Source organism: Euprymna scolopes, chromosome 21, assembly GCF_053919585.1.
Source record: "Euprymna scolopes isolate OS-2025 chromosome 21, ASM5391958v1, whole genome shotgun sequence".
Classification (NCBI taxonomy): domain Eukaryota; kingdom Metazoa; phylum Mollusca; class Cephalopoda; order Sepiida; family Sepiolidae; genus Euprymna; species Euprymna scolopes.
The window spans coordinates 99,734,363-99,753,674 of NC_136502.1; the positions used below are offsets into that span (position 1 = coordinate 99,734,363).

Genomic DNA, 19,312 nt, shown 5'->3' on the forward strand with positions numbered 1-19,312 from the left:
ACATTGTCCCTTAAAAAATAACTGCTTAACTAAATGCATTGTTTACCAAGCCGCAATATTTACACATGAAAACCTAAATATTACACAATACTACATAGGATAAGTAATTTTAAAGTTTAAAGCTAGGTATTTTAATCATAAAGACAAGTTTAATAAATAAAAAAAGAAAATCTAGATTTTAAACATCCAAGGCGCAGAGTTCACGCATGAACGATAAACTAGAAATCTGACATTTTAAAAAGCTAAAAACTACTAAATAATAGAAGCGAAATACCAAGTTATTATAGACACAAAATAGACTTCACTTATGGATAACTAATCGGAAAATATGTATAATTAATGTAATGAATATGAGCACATCCGGGTTCTTCTTTCTTACAAGAATATGATTGGCTGATTAAGCTATGAATGGTGGAGAAACGTCGGAAGGTGCGCCTCACACTAAGGATCACCAGCGTCGACCACGAACGTACGTTCCGAAGACAACTCAACAGATTATTACACGAAACAGTCGCAAAGGCCACTCAACTACTTCACACGAATATATTCCTTTCGCTGGACATATAATTAAGTAAGGACACCATAATCAAAAATATAAAAAAAAATTGCTGAATGGCACTAAAATTAGAACAAATAAATTATTTTACTTACAACATAACATAGTAAACTCACCTTTGTTAATTCGACATTTAATTTTTGAAATTCTCTCTAATGTAAGGCTCAAGCTTAAGCAGTCTTAAGAATAAATTGAAATTCATGGAATCTTGGTTAATTGGTGTCAAATTACTGTTAATCTTGTCCAATGCAAATCTGATATATTTGGATTTTTTTTTTAAGTTAACCCTTGATTAGGCTTTCTAAGAACCATTTAAAATACTTCAAAGAAACTGAAATTTAGGAATTGCTTATATTTATATTGTTAAGATTTTACAAAAATCGGTGATATCTGTTTATCTTTGTTGTTTTTATTTTTTGTTTTTTTTTTTAGTTTGCATAAAATTAAATTCAAATAAAAAAAGCCCACATTACGAACCCCTACGCCTAGCGGCTCTGTTATAAGACTCATAATGATCGACCCATTATTTTAGGAATGAATCCTGTACATAAAATATATAAACATGCACACTTTATATATAGGTGTGAGCGTGTTTGTGTATGTGTTTGTGTTTATACTCGGCAAAGAAGGAGAAAATCCACATAAATATTTTTCTGAATGCAATAAATTGTTCGAAAATGTTTATCGATTAAATTGTCAATATATTTCCACGTAAGTTTGAAAAGGTCAATTCCGATTTACTGTGAAAAGCATTTTTTTTTAAGATAGAGATTTTATATATATATATATATATATATATATATATATATATATATATATATATATATATATATATATACATATGTGTGTGTGGGGGGGGGAGAGAGAGAAAGAGGTAGAAAAACAAAGAAAGAAAGAGATAGGATCTACAGCGCATGCGTACTAGCAGTTTGTCGCCTTACAGATCAGAAAGCGAAGTCATTATGCGATGTTTATTATGTTTTCATTTGTATAGGCTCTCTTATCTCATAAATATAGCATATATATATATATATTTATATATATATTTATATATATATATATATATATATATATATATATATATATATATATATATATATATATATATATGTATACTAGCAAAAGTACCCGTCGTTGGCTAGGTTCAAAAACAGCCTACGGAAAATGGACTCTAATTTATGAAAGTATGATAGGTTATGAAAAGGAAGGGTTTTAAATTTCGGTCTAATTTGGGGCTATCAAAACCAAAGCAAAATATGATGAAAGTAAAAATAAAATAGATAAACCCCATAATTTATTATACCATACCTGTTCACACTGGAAAACTTATCACAATATTCGGTGGATCTATATTAAAAAACCTTGTTAAACTTTGTGATATATTTCCATTCTGTGGAGGTCAGGTGCGAACGAGCACCCCATAATTTTATTATACCATATTTCTTCAAACTGAAACAGAATTATCAAAGTATACTTACGCAGATAGATATGAAAAGTCTTTATTAAAGTTTGTGCCTATTTCCATTCTATGAAGGCCAGGCGCGAAAGCAGACCCCACAATTTTATTATACCATCCCTATTTAAGTAAAAATATACTTATCAAAGTATTCTTACGTACATCTATATCAAAAACACTTGTAAATCTTTTTTTTTTTTAATTTTTAAATTTTTTATTTTCATACTTTGTGGACCAGGCGCGAACACAGACCACACAATTTTAATGAATCATCATTATGCCAGATCAAATATACCCATTCCTGTGTCTCGATACATCTTCTATCATTATATGTAATCAGTTTTTTAAAATAGTCAACCATATAGTAGGAGCCTATTCGTGACCACACACACACACACACACACACACACACACAGACATCCAGCTTTATATTATATTATATTATATTATATTATATATATATATATATATATATATATATATATATATATATATATATATATATATACACGAGCAAACAGTTAATAAAACATGTTAAAAAACGATTTGAAAAAGAGTTAAAAACATATTTAATCTGAAAAGGAAACACTACATAAGTGGATAGTCCTTAATCCGCGGAGTTTCGAAGAAATACTTTCCTTCCCATCATCGGGTAGGAATTAGCAAAATGCTGGATCGGATTTTGCATGCAAAAGTATTTGATGAAACAACAAGTAAGTCAAATATCTTACTTGATAACAAAAAAGTGAAGCAGAGGGAATATGGCGAAGAAAAAGGTGATTACACGTGAATGAACAGATTGGTGAAAGATAAATAATCCAGTGACGGTAAAATTCAAATATATAACTTCAAGAAAGTCAATTGAATTTCCATTTGCACAAGCAAAATCTTATATATATATATATATATATATATATATATATATATATATATATATATATATATATAATATTTATCTTATATATATTATATATATATAATATTATATTTATCTTATATATATTTATTATATATATATATATATATATATATATATATATATATATATATATATATATGTCTGTGTGTGCGTGTATTATTTTTGTTGTTATTATGGTTATTATTAATGTTATTATTATTATTATTATTATTATTATTACATGTATATAGTGTCAATATTTACTTAACAGTGCTCAATAATGTGAATAGTGCTACGTAGCCTGACGGATCCTCACGAGGATTAAACACAAACTATTCTGTGTAGATCAGTTGTCATATATATTTTCATAACTTACTATGTGCGTACAAACATTAATGGCTACATATGTGCATACATGTTTCTGTAATCACCTGCGTTGGGGGATTACGTCTTCAGGCCAAGAATTACCGTCGAAAACTGATATTTCAATCAAAAAACATTTTCCTATTTCGTTTGTAAAGTTAGAATGTAACCTGGGTGGGAGTCATAACTCGGTGAGAGGACAAGTGAGGTCTTTGAAGATAATAAACATCTTCTTTTTCATTTCCCTTTCTCTCTATCCATCCCATCTTTCGGTTTTTATGGCATAAGGTACTTGAGAATTTAGTATTTTTGTCTTACAGACTCTAAATTAAAAACATTTGCTATGGTCACTGAGTACTGACCAATGTTTTTCAATCAACACCCATCCACACACATACAGACACACACACACAACACACACACACGCACACAACACACACACACACACTCACACCTACACACAGACACACACGTTAATACAGAAATTCAGAAGCGAATATATGCTGTTCATTTTATTTTACTCACACACACGCACTGAAACTCGGCAATAACTATAACTACGCAAGATAAAATTAAAATTAAAATAGGTAAATAAAACAAATAAATAAAAAATAAAAAATGAAAATAAAAGATAAAAAATAAAAACAAATAAACAGAATAAGAATAAACATAAAACCTCGAAAGTTATCTAAACTCCACATGTACATATATATATATATTAATATACTTATAAACGCCTACACCCTGCTACATCCGCGTATATATACAGACACACATATATAGACATACATAGACATATAATATTCATATACAGTTATGACATGTTTACATCCATACCTACATACGTAGTAATATCCATACGTGGAATCTCAAATTCAGACATCCATGTACACACTTGGGTACCATACATCATGACTCTTATTATATCAAAACTAATATTAATCCCACTAATAATCCTAGTAATAATAATTCTTGTAATATTGATAATACTAATGATATCACCAATATCAATAATAATAATAATAATAATAATAATAATAATAATAATAATAATAATAATAATAAGACTGTATAATTGGGAATTCTAAAACCCGTGGACCCCACCTGGATACACGTCCTCATAAATCAACCCATATATATATATATATATACATACACATACACACACATATACATAGATATACACATATATATACACATACACACACTTACATATACACACACATATACATATATACATACAGACACACGTACACATATTTATATGTATAAGTACTAATACATATATACACACATACATATACACATACATATACACACACGCGCACCAGCATACACACAATACATGCACATTCAGACCATCCGCAGGTGCAGACAACATCCCCATCTACTCGTGTCTCCACATCTCCACAGACGTATACAAGACACATACACATATATATATACACCAACACAGACCACCGCATACACCCACATACACACACGCGCGCAGGTATACACAGAAACCCGGTCACTCATAACGCAGGAAAACACAGCAATACATGCACAAATGCAAAGACATTTTTCAATAATAATAAGGTGCCTTTTTTAACCTCAGTAGCGTGGTAACCCCTCTATATATGAAATAGCATGCCATTACATTCGCACGGGTGTATATATACATATATAACATATATACTAAAACATTCAGACACCCATACATACTTGTAATATACATTGCTACAACTATCATATACGAGACAGCCTCTTATAATAGTACAGAAATATATATGCATATATATACATATATACATACATACACATATACAAATACATCGATATACATACATATACATACACACATATATACATACACACACATATGCATACAAACATAGACGCATACATAAATACATTTATACATATATACTTACACAAAATTCAGACATATATATATGTGTACCCTGCCACCAAATAATAATCTAAAGTAGAAATAGACATGAATTCATTTACTACATAATTATCCTTTTCTATTAAACTCCACATGCATAGTTATATTACACGGCCCCACCCGCTTGTTACCTTTTCCCACGTTGTATGTTTTTTTACTACGTAAAAATTTATACTACGTAAAATTTATAGTGAATTCCGCTTGAAGTTCATAGGCCTATCTTCATATTAAGCAAGCACTCTTTCGATGGTTAGGCAGATATACATAAGATGTATAACGATACAATAATAATATATAATAACATATGACAGAAATCAGAGTATTTAGGTTATACAAACTGAGTATAGAAGCTTATATATTGTAGTACTTACCTTCATCTTTATTTATTCACCCTTATTTCTTTATTCCCTTTTCCTTCATTCACCTTTCATTCCTTACTTTCTTTCATCTATTTATTCATTTATCCTTTTTTTTATATTAAATTAATCTTCCTACCCATGTATATAAAGATCATATATCCATACATGCATACACCCAAAAAATATCCATATGCATACATTATTACGAGGTTTCTCCAAAACAATCTATTACTCGTTTGGTTCAAATACACTTTCATACAGGTATTTATTTAGGTTAGTAATATTATAACTGCTTGATGAAGTAGAATATTAAGCGACTTATGCAATCCATACGGGTAGGATCATAGTTGCGACCTCACTTATCCTCTTTGGGGGGTTATTTGATGGAGGTTAGTTGTACTCATAGTTGTTCTGGTCTACTAATTTAGAGTTCTTTAAGTGCGTGTATTCTGAAATGTTTGCAGGATATAGCAGTTTCTTGTTTAATATTTAATAATTTATCCCTATCTTTAAACCTAGTTATCTCAAGTTTTTCTGATAAGCATAATGGACATGGTGTGTTCAATGAGTGGCAAGTATTGGCCCTTCTAATAATCTTCCATTCTATACTAGGTGTTTTATTTTCTCTAACTAATTTCCAGTAATATAACGATAAGGAAGTGTCCTTTTCATATGTTTGATTACTCATCGAGCGTGTATGTCCATAGAATCTATTTTTGAAAGTCATTTGGGTACTCCCTATGTAGATCTTTCGTCCCTTGGGTTCTCTACCGGGAATATCCTAGCTTGGTATACCACTGACGAGGACAGACATTCATATTTTATTGGGCATTCTCCGGGCTTTTGGCAGTTACATTTATTCACAGCCGTGTTTGCACTAGTATTTACACCTTCTCTATTAGTCATCCTTAATATTCTTCCATTATGCTTTTTTATAATCCTTTCTAAGTTATCACTACAGCTATAACTTAATTTTAATGTATTTTTATTAAATATTTTATGTAGTATATTATTTGGTCGGAAATGCTTGTTAATAAGTTGTAAAACTTTTGTTCCAAGTTTTGTTTTCAACATTATATTAAAGGGGGGTGTGAACCAAATAATTTTCCTACTACGATTTCTAGATCCATTTGTGCTAGCGTTAGTTACTTTATATTTTATCTCTATGTCTTTATACCCACTATTTTTAAGTGCTGTATTATAAATAGCTTTGTAATCATTGAAAGTTACTTCATCAGATGAATTGTTACTTATTCTACTTTCAATAGATAACGGTATATGTTTAATAATGGATGGTGGATGGTAAGACTGTGGGTGTATCCTTCATATATGGTTTAAAAGTATTTGAATCAAGATCTAAAGTAATGTCAAGGAAATTAACATGTATTAACATGTATGGGTGTCTGAATGTATTAGTATATATGTTATATATGTATATATACACCCGTGCGAATGTAATGTCATGCTATTTCATATATAGAGGGGTTACCACGCTACTGAGGTTAAAAAAGGCACCTTATTATTATTGAAAAATGTCTTTGCATTTGTGCATGTATTGCTGTGTTTTCCTGCGTTATGAGTGACCGGGTTTCTGTGTATACCTGCGCGTGTGTGTGTGTATGTGGGTGTATGCGGTGGTCTGTGTTGGTGTATATATATATATGTGTATGTGTCTTGTATACGTCTGTGGAGATGTGGAGACACGAGTAGATGGGGATGTTGTCTGCACCTGCGGATGGTCTGAATGTGTATGTATTGTGTGTATGCTCGTGCGCGTGTGTGTATATGTATGTGTATATGTATGTGTGTATATATGTATTAGTACTTATATATATAAATATGTGTACGTGTGTCTGTATGTATATATGTATATGTGTGTGTATATGTAAGTGTGTGTATGTGTATATATATGTGTATATCTATGTATATGTGATATGTGTGTGTATGTGTATATAAATATATATATATATATATATATATATATATATATATATATATATGGGTTGATTTATGAGGACGTGTATCCAGGTGGAGTCCACGGGTTTTAGAATTCCCAATTATACATTATTATTATTATTATTATTATTATTATTATTATTATTATTATTATTATTATTATTATTGATATTGGTGGTGTCATTAATATTATCAATATTACAAGAATTATTATTACTAGGATTATTAGTGGGATATATATTAGTTTTGATATAATAACAGTCATGATGTATGGTACCCAAGTGTGTACATGGATGTCTGAATTTGAGATTCCACGCATGGATATTACTACGTATGTAGGTATGGATGTAAACATGTCATAACTGTATATGACCATTATATGTCTATGTATGTCTATATATGTGTGTCTGTATATATACGCGGATGTAGCAGGGTGTAGGCGTTTATAAGTATATTAATAGATATATATATATGTACATGTGGAGTTTAGATAACTTTCGAGGTTTTATGTTTATTCTTATTCTGTTTATTTGTTTTTATTTTTTATCTTTTATTTTTTATTTTTTATTTATTTGTTTTATTTACCTTATTTTAATTTTAATTTTATTCTTGCGTAGTTATAGTTATTGCCGAGTTTCAGTGCGTGTGTGTGAGTAAAATAAAATGAACAGCATATATTCGCTTCTGAATTTCTGTATTAACGTGTGTGTCTGTGTGTAGGTGTGTGTGTGTGTGTGTTTGTGTGTGTGTGTGTTGTGTGTGTATGCCTGTATGTGTGTGGATGGGTGTTGATTGAAAAACACCGGTCAGTACTCAGTGACCATAGCAAATGTTTTTAATTTACAGACTGTAAGACAAAAATACTAAATTCTCAAGTACCTTATGCCATAAAAACCGAAAGATGGGATGGATAGAGAGAAAGGGAAATGAAAAAGAAGATGTTTATTATCTTCAAAGACCTCACTTGTCCTCTCACCGAGTTATGACTCCCACCCAGGTTACATTCTAACTTTACAAACGAAATAGGAAAATGTTTTTTGATTGAAATATCAGTTTTCGACGGTAATTCTTGGCCTGAAGACGTAATCCCCCAACGCGGATGATTACAGAAACATGTATGCACATATGTAGCCATTAATGTTTGTATAAATTAATTTAATATACCTGCTCTGTTCATTCATTGAGCACTCTTTGGTAGACACATGTTGTTTCATTGGATGTACTTCTAGGAAACTAAACTCTACTGGCTGTATATATATATATATATATATATATAAATATATATATATATATATATATATATATATATATATATATATATATATATATATATTAAAACTCTGGAGATCTTGTATTTTTCTCATACAGATTTGATGAAATCATCGAAATGATAAACGTTTGCGACTTTTATGATTTAGTTGTGGAATAAATGTATTCGTTAAAGGATCAAATGCATTCAGCTCTACTTATGTATTAACCGTTATTAAAGCGAATACAAACCCGTTGTGGATGAATTAGATTATGGGATTTTTCTTTTAACTTTCCCCCTTTTTTAAAGGGATTTGCTCATATCATTCTTCTGGTAGAATACATTGCGCCATCTTTTCTTAGTTAATATGTCTAATTCTTATTTTGTTTAGTTAATGAATGATACAAAGTATCTTAATACAGATACTGACCATTACTTTTATTTGGTTTAGCATTTATTTACCAGCAGATTTTTTGCTATTGTCTGCTATTCACTTCTGGTATCTTGATTTAATTGTGGTTGTTTTAAGGATTCCCGGGTATTTATAGTTACGCGTTCTCTTATTCTGCGCGCTCCATTGTTTGGTGGGTTTTCTGCTTCATCTCAAGTAGTGCACACTCTTTCATTGCGAGATCCATGTTATAGCCTTGCTAAAAATTCTGGTTTTCTTATTATTTCTCGTAAATAGTTTAAGATAATACATATTGTGTTGTAATGTCTTGTAGGGTTCAGCTGCTGCATAAAAAAAAAATAAGGGCATCTAGTTAATTTATCTTAAACAATCTCGCATATGCAGATGAGATGCTGCCAGCTTAAGTAAAACGTCTGGTTTTCCATTCGGATTTTGGAGTAGATTTGACAGTAATGTATAGAATTTTTAAGCAAGACCTTTGAAAATAGTGCCTTTGATTTAAGAGTAGCGAGTTTGGACAGAAATGTGTCGAATTTTAGAGTGGCAGAATTTGACAGCAGTGTGTCAGATTTTGGAGTAGCAGGATTTGACACCGATGTGTCGAAATTTGGAGTTTCAAGCTTGTAGGGTAGTGTGTCGATTTTGTAGCAGAACCTTTGACGGCAGTGTGTTAGATATTGGTGTAGCGAGCTTTGAATTTTTTTTTTTTTTTTCAAATTTTACGTTGGAGATTGTTAGTTGAAAGTAAAGAATAATTAGAAACTGCTAATTTTACTACACATATCAATGAGATCAGCTAGATTTTCCTTTGTGTAAATGTGCATTTGGTATGGGAATTCTTTGTTGAATGGGTGAGATAAAAATATAATCTCTTTCATGACCGAGATAAACAAATATAACGTGAACAATAACTAAATCATAAATATAAGTATAAATTTTCATTATTTCTTTTCAACTTTATCGTTAAGAGACAGCATGGTTGAAATAATGAATATCATCGCAGACTTGGGTATCGGCTGTAATGTTCAAATCTTGTCGAATAGATCATGTTCAATACTATTTGCAAAGGCATGAACCAACAATTCCCTGGTTATGAATAAAACAATTCGATTGTGTTTAATTAATCGTATACAATAAACACACACGCAGCATAATCACGTTGACACTCCGGTTCTCGTTATATAACTGAAGTTAAGCAACGTTGAGATTGGCATGTATCAGATTAGTAACCATTTAAGGTACTATGCGCTGTATGTAGGATAACGTCGACAGCTCTTTGCAAGAACTGCAAAAACCAAACGTCTACATGTACCTTGAATAGGATATACCTGCGACTGGAGACTGCTTGTGAATTTGATATTATCTAGGAACTTCGTTCTTTAGAGGAAGCCGTTCATCTTGTTTAGGGTTAATGCCGCTGTGAAAACATACAATGAAATGCTCACAATAAGTGTCTTTCGATATTAACTGATTCTAAATGGGTGCTATGCCGCAAAACAGACAAACAAAATGAACCAATCATCTTCGAATTATATAGCAACGTAGTTTTGGTTACAGACATTCACAACAATTTCTATTACAAGCTCTGTGCTGAAATCTTTTTAGACAAGCTTTTCTATAAGATGTCGGTAGTTGAATGACGATGTAAACGGATGGTAACATTTAAGGCTGCACAGACTAATCTTCTTTCCTTTAACAATTACAAGAAACCTTCTCAACGTCTAATTGCCAGGACTGCTAATACACTACTTAAGAGCTATTCATTCAAACTCCTCGGCTTAATGTTCAAATGCAACCTCAAATGGTGACTCCCCCCACTCTCTCTCTCTCTCTCTCTCTCCCTCTCCCTTTCCCTTTCCCTCTACCGTGCTAGAAAAGTACTCACATCTGAGAGTATCCTGTACCTCTACAAAACCACCATTCGTCAACGTATAGAGTATTGTTGCCACATATGGGCTGCTACATCTACCACTAGTCTCTCTCTCTCTCTCTTTCTCTCTCTCTCTCTTTCTCTCTTTCTCTCTCTCTCTCTCTCTCTCTCTCTTTCAGATAGGTCCAAAAAAAGAGTATTCAACCTAATAGATCCCGCACTACGAACTAAACCCCAATCTCTAAATCATTGCTCCAATGCTGGATCGCTCTGCCTGTTGTACAAGTACTTTAATGGCATGTGCTCTGACGAGCTCGTAGCACTTGTTTCCCCTCGACATAAATACTCTCGACTTACCCGACAAGCTGCAAAATCCAACTCCTTTACTGTATATATCGCTAGATGCTATAAAATCTTCTACTCTAATAGTTTTTTTTCTCGAAATGCTGAACTTTGGAATTCCCTCCCGGTCTCCTTCTCTGACTCTACTAACATGCAGAAATTCAAACGTAATGCTAACAGAAATCTCTCTGCTAAATTCCCTATAGAGTGTCTCTGTTGATATGATCCCAAATGGTAGGCCCTTACGTCCAAGTGGCATTGTGGCTTGTCTGAGACTAAAAAGAATAGTTTTAAAGAAAAGCATACAAAGGAAAACAAAAACAAATATTCTAAAAATACGTGCATTTAATCTGGGCGTTTAGCAATGACAAATTTATTTCATACTTCAGCCTAACAGACAGACAAACGGAAACTCAATCTGAAACGATATTCCAACGCTAAACGTGACAGACAAAGCGACGAAAATGCGACGCCTGAATATTTTGTTCAGTTTTGTGACAGTAAAGCGAGCTGTATGCATGACGTTTGTCTGGCAGTGACAACAATAATTTTCATCTTGGGACCAACTTCATTTTTCTTGATACGAATGTAAGATGAGAAATATCTTCAGACACCGGTGCGGGTGGGAGGCAAATATGAAGAATTTCTGCTATCTAATTGAATAAGAAGAAATATTTTGCACATGAGAGCCATAAAATGGATTTTGTTGGTCAACGTTGAGAAGGAATATTCGATTCCAAGTCTTTGTGACAGTAGAAGCAAGTCTTTGTGTCCACTTTAAGAAATCAAGTTGAAAACTGAAACGATGCAAATAGATCTGTAAAAACAAAACCAATTCCTATATCTTCCAGAAAATTCTGGGTGATTTTAACCATTGTGTCTTTAAAAGCTTTCTTATATATTTTTTTTTCTGGGGAAAAGACATATTATCGGATGTCAGATATTCACCTGCTTGCTCAGAGATTCCTAACGAGATACCTTTTTTAGAATTCCAACATCCATTTAATTACAAGTAGTCGGATTCTATTACCCTTGGTTCACCGGGTATATTTGCTAGTTAGTTTTTGAAATCATTTTTTCATGAGTCCGGTTGCTCCTATGATTGCTGGAATGATAGAGATCTTCCTTGAGATTCCAGTTTCTTTTCATGCGTAACTCTTAAAAGGGAACCAACACGCTGTAGCAGTCTACATCACAATGGAACAGAAGACAAGTGATAACTCGATTTTTTTGTAACAACAACATTTACTTCCTCATTCTCCTGCCACGCATGACCTCGTTACGGCTGTGACGTCACCAACGTCTCTAAGGTGATCGTCTTCTCTAACGTGCTATTTTTCCTTTTTATAGCCTTTTTCTTTGTCCGTAATATGTGACATGATGTAATTTCGCACACGGCTCGGTATTCGCATATAGCCGCATCCGCGCATCCGCGCTCTGTTATACATGCCTTAGCTCTGTTTAAGCTAGAATTATTAGGGACAGAGTTGCTATTTTCTTTCTTTTGTTCGATATCTTTAGAGAAGGTTTAAAAGCTCCATTCAGTATCTAGATGTTGGGATATTGCATAATCATAATGAATGGCGTAACACTTATTTCCATCGTTTCTCTCTCTCTTATCAGGTTATCGAAAAAGTTCGTAAACACTTGCAAAAAACTGCAATTTTATTCGTCAAGAAATAACAAAAAAAAAATGTTTAAATTTAAAAAAAAAAAATTCCTCAAAATAAATACCATCATTTTGCAAGACTTTCTACCATCGATCTACAAACTTTCAGATCTGATCAAAGTACCATTCAGTCTGCTTGGAATCAAATAATTTTTGACAAGCTTAATAAAACGATTCGGATCGGCAACCCTTCAGAAAGTGTTGCATTGAGCGGAAAAACAGTCAGAACTGTAGGCTTGATGTGTTAGAACCTCAACGCCGTCTAGCTCTTCAAACTTGTCTTGGTCTTCTTGACGATGTGTGGCTTGACATTATCCTGCTGCATCAAAGCGAGCTTTCGGTTGATCAGAATCGGGTACTTTTGCTTCAACTTTTCGTACACACGCTCCAGTTGTTTACAGTAAAGTGAGATCGCCTCAATTGTTCCTTCACTTTTAGCTGCACAAGTCTCTTCTGTGGATTTCCTGGCTGAAAGATCTCGCTTCCAGCAGTAACAAATCAAAACTCGCAGCTAAATTTAATCATCTCTCATCTGAAATAGAAAGATAGAGATATCTATAATAAGATAAACGAAAAACAAAAATCAATTAAAAATTGCATACAATTTCATTTTTTTTTTTTCTTAAGTAATTACGAATTTTTGGGACAACTTAATACTACACTGAATATTACATTCCTCCGGTGAGGACATTTACGAACTTCGTTGTGTTGTGTTGTAGTGTAGCCGTTCTCCAACAAAACCATACAACTGAATCAAAGCTTCATATTACGGTTTTATAATATGGATTTAGTGTGCCTGTTTACGGCACATCAACCCTTTCTGCTTAAGAGTTTGGGGTTTCGCGATTTGTCTCATCGATAGTGATGCAGCTAAACGAACACGACATGTGTATTTATGTTCATATATGTACTAATACCGTAAAGAAAGGTATACACTTGCATCCCCGAGATGTGTTTAAAATAGCAACTTGTCTTCAATTAATTGTATAGAATGAAGCCTACGGAATATTTTTGTGTTTCAGCATAAAATTTTTCTGGTATGAAATTGAAATCATTCTTATTCTGTTTGTAATTTACGTGATTCAGAAAAGAAACTTCTTTTTTTATATATCTACTAATATTAAAAAACAAAACAAAAGAAACTTTTTTTTTTTTTTTTTTTTTTACACAGTGATCACCACTTATCAAGGCCCGGAAGCCACTCAGGGATAAGGGTTATTGTAAGTACATCACGTTAGTGAGGAGATTTTATGAAGTGTTTAATTAGGGGGCCGGTTCATTAGGAATTTGTTAACATTAGACTTGAAGACATCCAAGTTGTAGTCCGGAGGGAAGCAGGCAGACGGAACAGAGTTCCACAGGCGTGCAGTTCTAAGAAAGAAGCTTTGCTCATGAAATCCGCGTTTTGATTTAGGCACAGATATAGAGTGGGGGAAATTTTTCACAGTGGATTCAGCTAGACGGGTGTTTTTCGTGAAAGATTGGCGAGGGGGGACCAGGGATTGGAGTTCAGACGAGCACCTGCCATGAAAATAACGATAAAACAAGGATAGGCTCGCAACGTCTCTTCTGTGGGAGAGGGGTTGCAGTGTAGAGAAAAGGGCATCCCCCACTAAACCACGAAGTCTATTTTGTACTCTGTCAAGGCATGATAGGCTGTTTTTGGCAGCTCCTGCCCAGATATGGCAACAGTATTCCATCCTTGGCCGTACTTGGCTTTTATATAGATAGAGAATTGCATCAGTAGTGAGATATCTTCTGGAGCGGTAGAAGGATCCCACCATCTTTCCTGCGACCTTGGCCACAGACTTGATGTACGTGTTCCATTTCAGATCAGGAGTAAAGGTCAAACCCAGAAGCTTGTCAAAACACGGGGCCTCACCCAGACGAGAGCCATCCATCACAATTGATGCCAGCTGGGGATCAGAGCGTTGATGATGTAAGGATAGGAGTTTGGTTTTGGATGCATTAAAGGTAACTAGCCACATCTTCCCCCACTGAACCACGCGCTCGAGATCAGAGGAGAGAGAATCCGAGAGAACTTCGTCATTTACAGCCTTTGATGTGTTGCCGTAGATGGTCGTGTCATCAGCATAGATGTCAACGAATGATTTAAGTATGTGTTTAGGGAGGTCATTGATGTAGATCAGGAAGAGAGTTGGGCCCAGGATTGACCCCTGAGGGACTCCAGCATTTATATTGCAGGCCTCCGATTTTTGTCCATCTACCACTACTCTTATGAGCCTATCAGAGAGAAATGATTTAATGATTGAGAAAACATTTCCAGTTATACCGTAGCTGGAAATCTTGTGAAGTAGACCCTTATGCCATACTTTGTCAAAGGCCTTTGATATGTCGAGAGCAATTGCCCTAGAAAGGAAGTCTTTGTCAAGAGATTCACTAATCCTGTGTGATTTAACCGTCAGCACATCTGCGGTAGATCTTGCAGAGCGGAAACCATATTGTGTGTCACTAAGAAGGTTATTCCTGCTGAGGTGGTTTACTATTTCTCTATTTAATATTGATTCAAGTAACTTACTCATAACACAGAGAAGACTTATTGGTCTGTATTGAGAGGGAGATGACTTATCACCTGAATTCTTAAATACAGGGCAAACTGAGGAGGTCTTCCAGGGGGTCGGAAAGCACTTCTCCTTAAGGCAGCGCTTAAATAGTTTCGTAAGTATGGGAGCAAGTTCTGGTTGAAGCTTTTTTAACACTATAATTGGGATGCCATCAGGGCCAGTTGCTTTACTGGAATCTAGGTTTTTTATTAGCTTGGCGACCTCATGCACGGATATTTGTATGTTACCTAGCTTGTTCTGTGTTATAGGAGGAAATATGGGGAGTTGATGGCCTTCGTCGCATAGGGTAGAATTAGCTACAAAGTTCTTTGCAAATAGTTTGGCCTTGTCTGATTCGTCTGTTTCTGTGTTTCAGTGTGTGAGTTCGTTCCCTATGGACTTGTGCGAATTGAAATTCCCAGACTAACTCGATTGTCGCCCTTTAACCCTGGTAACTGGAGAGCGACACAGCCACGTCACTTCCTGTTCTGTATATTTCTCCTTCTTTTCGGCTGAACTCTCGACTAGGCAAGATGTGACGGGAGCCCGCTCCTGGTTGGCATGGCCACCCTAATAACTTTTCTGACTAACCGCAAGTAATGTTACTCCTTTCTCAACGGACTATTATTCTTTCCGCATATGTATATTTATGTAAATAAATCTACATTCTTTCACTAATGCATATATCGGTATGTTTTTGTCATCATTATGCGACCTTTTGCTTTGCAATCATTCTACAATTCAATTCATTAAACAACATGAAGGATGGCATCTCAATTTGATAAACAGGCCATCTTTTCCCTCGACAGACTCGAAAAAGGGTTCGCCGATATTTTCTTTAATGTCACACAAATATACTTTATGTTCCTCGCAGTGTTATTAGATAGCTTTTGTACCGGAATATCTTCGATAAGTACCGATAATTGAAAAAATCCGATGAAAGAATAAACAGGCGAATTTGACTAAAGTTCACTCCTTACACAGCCTAATATCACAAGTATATTTGAGAAGTTTTATTACAACACAAGCCAAAAGGCCTGCAATATAAAATCAACAATAAGTTCTTTGATATGACAAGGGCGCGTTCGAAGTGAATGTTTCTGTTTAGAGCATAATTGAAGCATGATACTTGACTTTTTCATTTTTAATTTTGATTCAAGCCATTATCATCGCGCAAGTAAAATGACCCCACATATAAAATACACAGCATGTTCTTTGATATGATCGAGGCGCTTTCAAAATTGAAGCATATTTGACTTGTGCATTTAAAACTTTAATTCAAGTCATTATATAAAATAATTTTATAAAATCAACAGCAGGTTCTCTACGGTGCAATGCATACTACAATGTATTGTAGACTAAGTCACTTCGGATAAGGGACGTAAAGAATCCTTCCGGTGCATTACAATGAGTCCATAACTAGAGCAGGCTATGAATCGATTTGATTGAAAAATATACTATTTCACCGATTTCGATGACAATAAAATATGGAAGGGCGAAACATTCGTTAATCCTCATTCAATCCCGGGCAACGTCGGGTCTCCCTGATAGTACTAAAGTTAAATAAATAGCAAAGATACTATATAACATAGATACAACCATAAAAAAAACTGGAGTGAAATGCTGTTACGTTCTGGTTTGATGTGATTAAAGCCACACCCATGGACAGTGAATGCACGTCTACTATATATATATATATATATATATATATATATATATATATATATATATATATATATATATATATATATATATATATATATATCATTAGTGCGTACTCTGGTCTTTTTGGCGGTAAGCCTATGCATTATATATATACTAGCATTTCAGCCCGATGTTGCTCGGGTGTTTGAATGTGTATGTTGAGCAAAAAAAAAATGTGGTAGTAGGAAGGAAGGCTCGAACACGTACCGCGAAGGAGGAAAAGAACGGGGTAAAAAATAACGTTTATGCTGTTACGACCACCAACAAACCGGAAGCGACATTTTTTTTAAATTAAGGCAAGACAATCTAAAGAAGAGGATAACTTTCAAAAATATCGGCGAAAAAAATAACCCCCCCCCTCTGTAGAAAAGTGCCTGGTTGAAGGGGAAGATATTAATGTTTTTAGCCAATTTTTCGATATTTGTTGTATGAAAGGTCGAACTTTAAAACGACACTGATCTTGGTAAAATCCGTCGCCTCTATTGAAAGTTTAAGGCAGATATGCAAACAGACATACATCCATATATATATTGGTAACTAAAAATTTTCGACCCAAACTGATGAAAAAGCTTGCCCTATCTCTGAATACCCTTTATGTAAAATTTCAAATATTTAGACCAGAAATTGTCATAATTTGGAAGAGACCGCAGAGGTGAATTTTTATTTAATTTGACCCCCATTATGACCCCTTAAAATTTATTGTTTTGGGCTCAAATCAAGTTATTAAGTTAGATCTATGTCCAAGGAATCTATATCTAAAATTTGAAGTGCGTAGACCCAAAATTGTCGGAGGAGTTTGGTAGAGTTCTCAAAGGTCAAATCGTTGAACTTTGACCCCTTAATCGTCAAATTTCTGGCCAAAAATGGATCACATCGATTTTCCCAAATCTCAGTACCCTGTATATCAAATTTCGAGTCTGTAGACTAAAAATTGACAGAGTTATTGCGTAGCGAAATGTACACAGAAACACACACAGACACACACAGAGATACACAGACACGTTCATTTATATATATATATATATATATATATATATATATATATATATATATATATATATATATACACTAGCTGTACGTACCCGGCGTTGCGTGGTAATCTTGTGTCCTCCTTTTTAAAGTCTTTTTGCTATTGCTATGTCATTATGATGTCTTCACATATGACAGCATCGCTGACGTCATGATATATGATGTAATATCTGTGTGTCTGTGTGTATGTGTGCGTGTGTACATTTCCCTACGCAATAACTCTTTCACACGCACCCACACAGACATATATATATATATATATATATATATATATATATATATATATAAAGCTGGATGTGTGTGTGTGTGTGTGTGTGTGTGTGTGTGTGTGTGTGTGGTCACGAATAGGCTTCTATATGGTTGACTATTTTAAAAAACTGATTACATATAATGATAAAAGATGTATCGAGACACAGGAATGGGTATGTTTGATCTGGCAAACCGTGGTTCATTAAAATTGTGGGATCTGCGTTCGCGCCTGGTCCACATAGTATGGAAATAAAAAATTTAAATAGAAAACGTTTACAAGTGTTTTTGATATAGATGTACATAAAAATACTTTGATAAGTATGTTTTTACTTAAATAGGGATGGTATAATAAAATTGTGGGGGTCTATGTTCGCGCCTGGCCTCCATAGAATGGAAATAGGCACACACTTTAATAAAGACTGTTCATATCTATCTGCGTAAGTATACTTTGATAATTATGTTTCAGTTTGAAGAAATATGGTATAAAATTATGGGGTGTTCGTTCGTGCCTGACCTTCATAGAATGGAAATATGTTACAAAGTTTAACAAGTTTTTTTTTAATATAGATCCACAGAATATTGTGATAAGTGTTTCAGTGTGAACAGGTATGGTATAATAAATTATGGGTTTTATCTATTTTATTTTTATTTTCATCATATTTTGCTTTGGTTCTGATACCCTCAAATTCAACCCAAATTTACCACC

At 33.7% G+C, this 19,312-nt stretch overlaps 1 long non-coding RNA gene across 1 annotated transcript in view; it reads left to right on the top strand.

Moving 5' to 3' along the window:
- LOC145242623 (uncharacterized) overlaps window positions 1–16,253 on the top strand; it is a 135,991-nt gene extending 119,738 nt beyond the window's left edge. The window contains exon 3 of the long non-coding RNA XR_013862775.1: window positions 16,001–16,253. This is a non-coding gene — a long non-coding RNA (uncharacterized LOC145242623). The remainder of the gene's footprint in view (window positions 1–16,000) is intronic.
- Window positions 16,254–19,312: the final 3,059 nt, after the last annotated feature.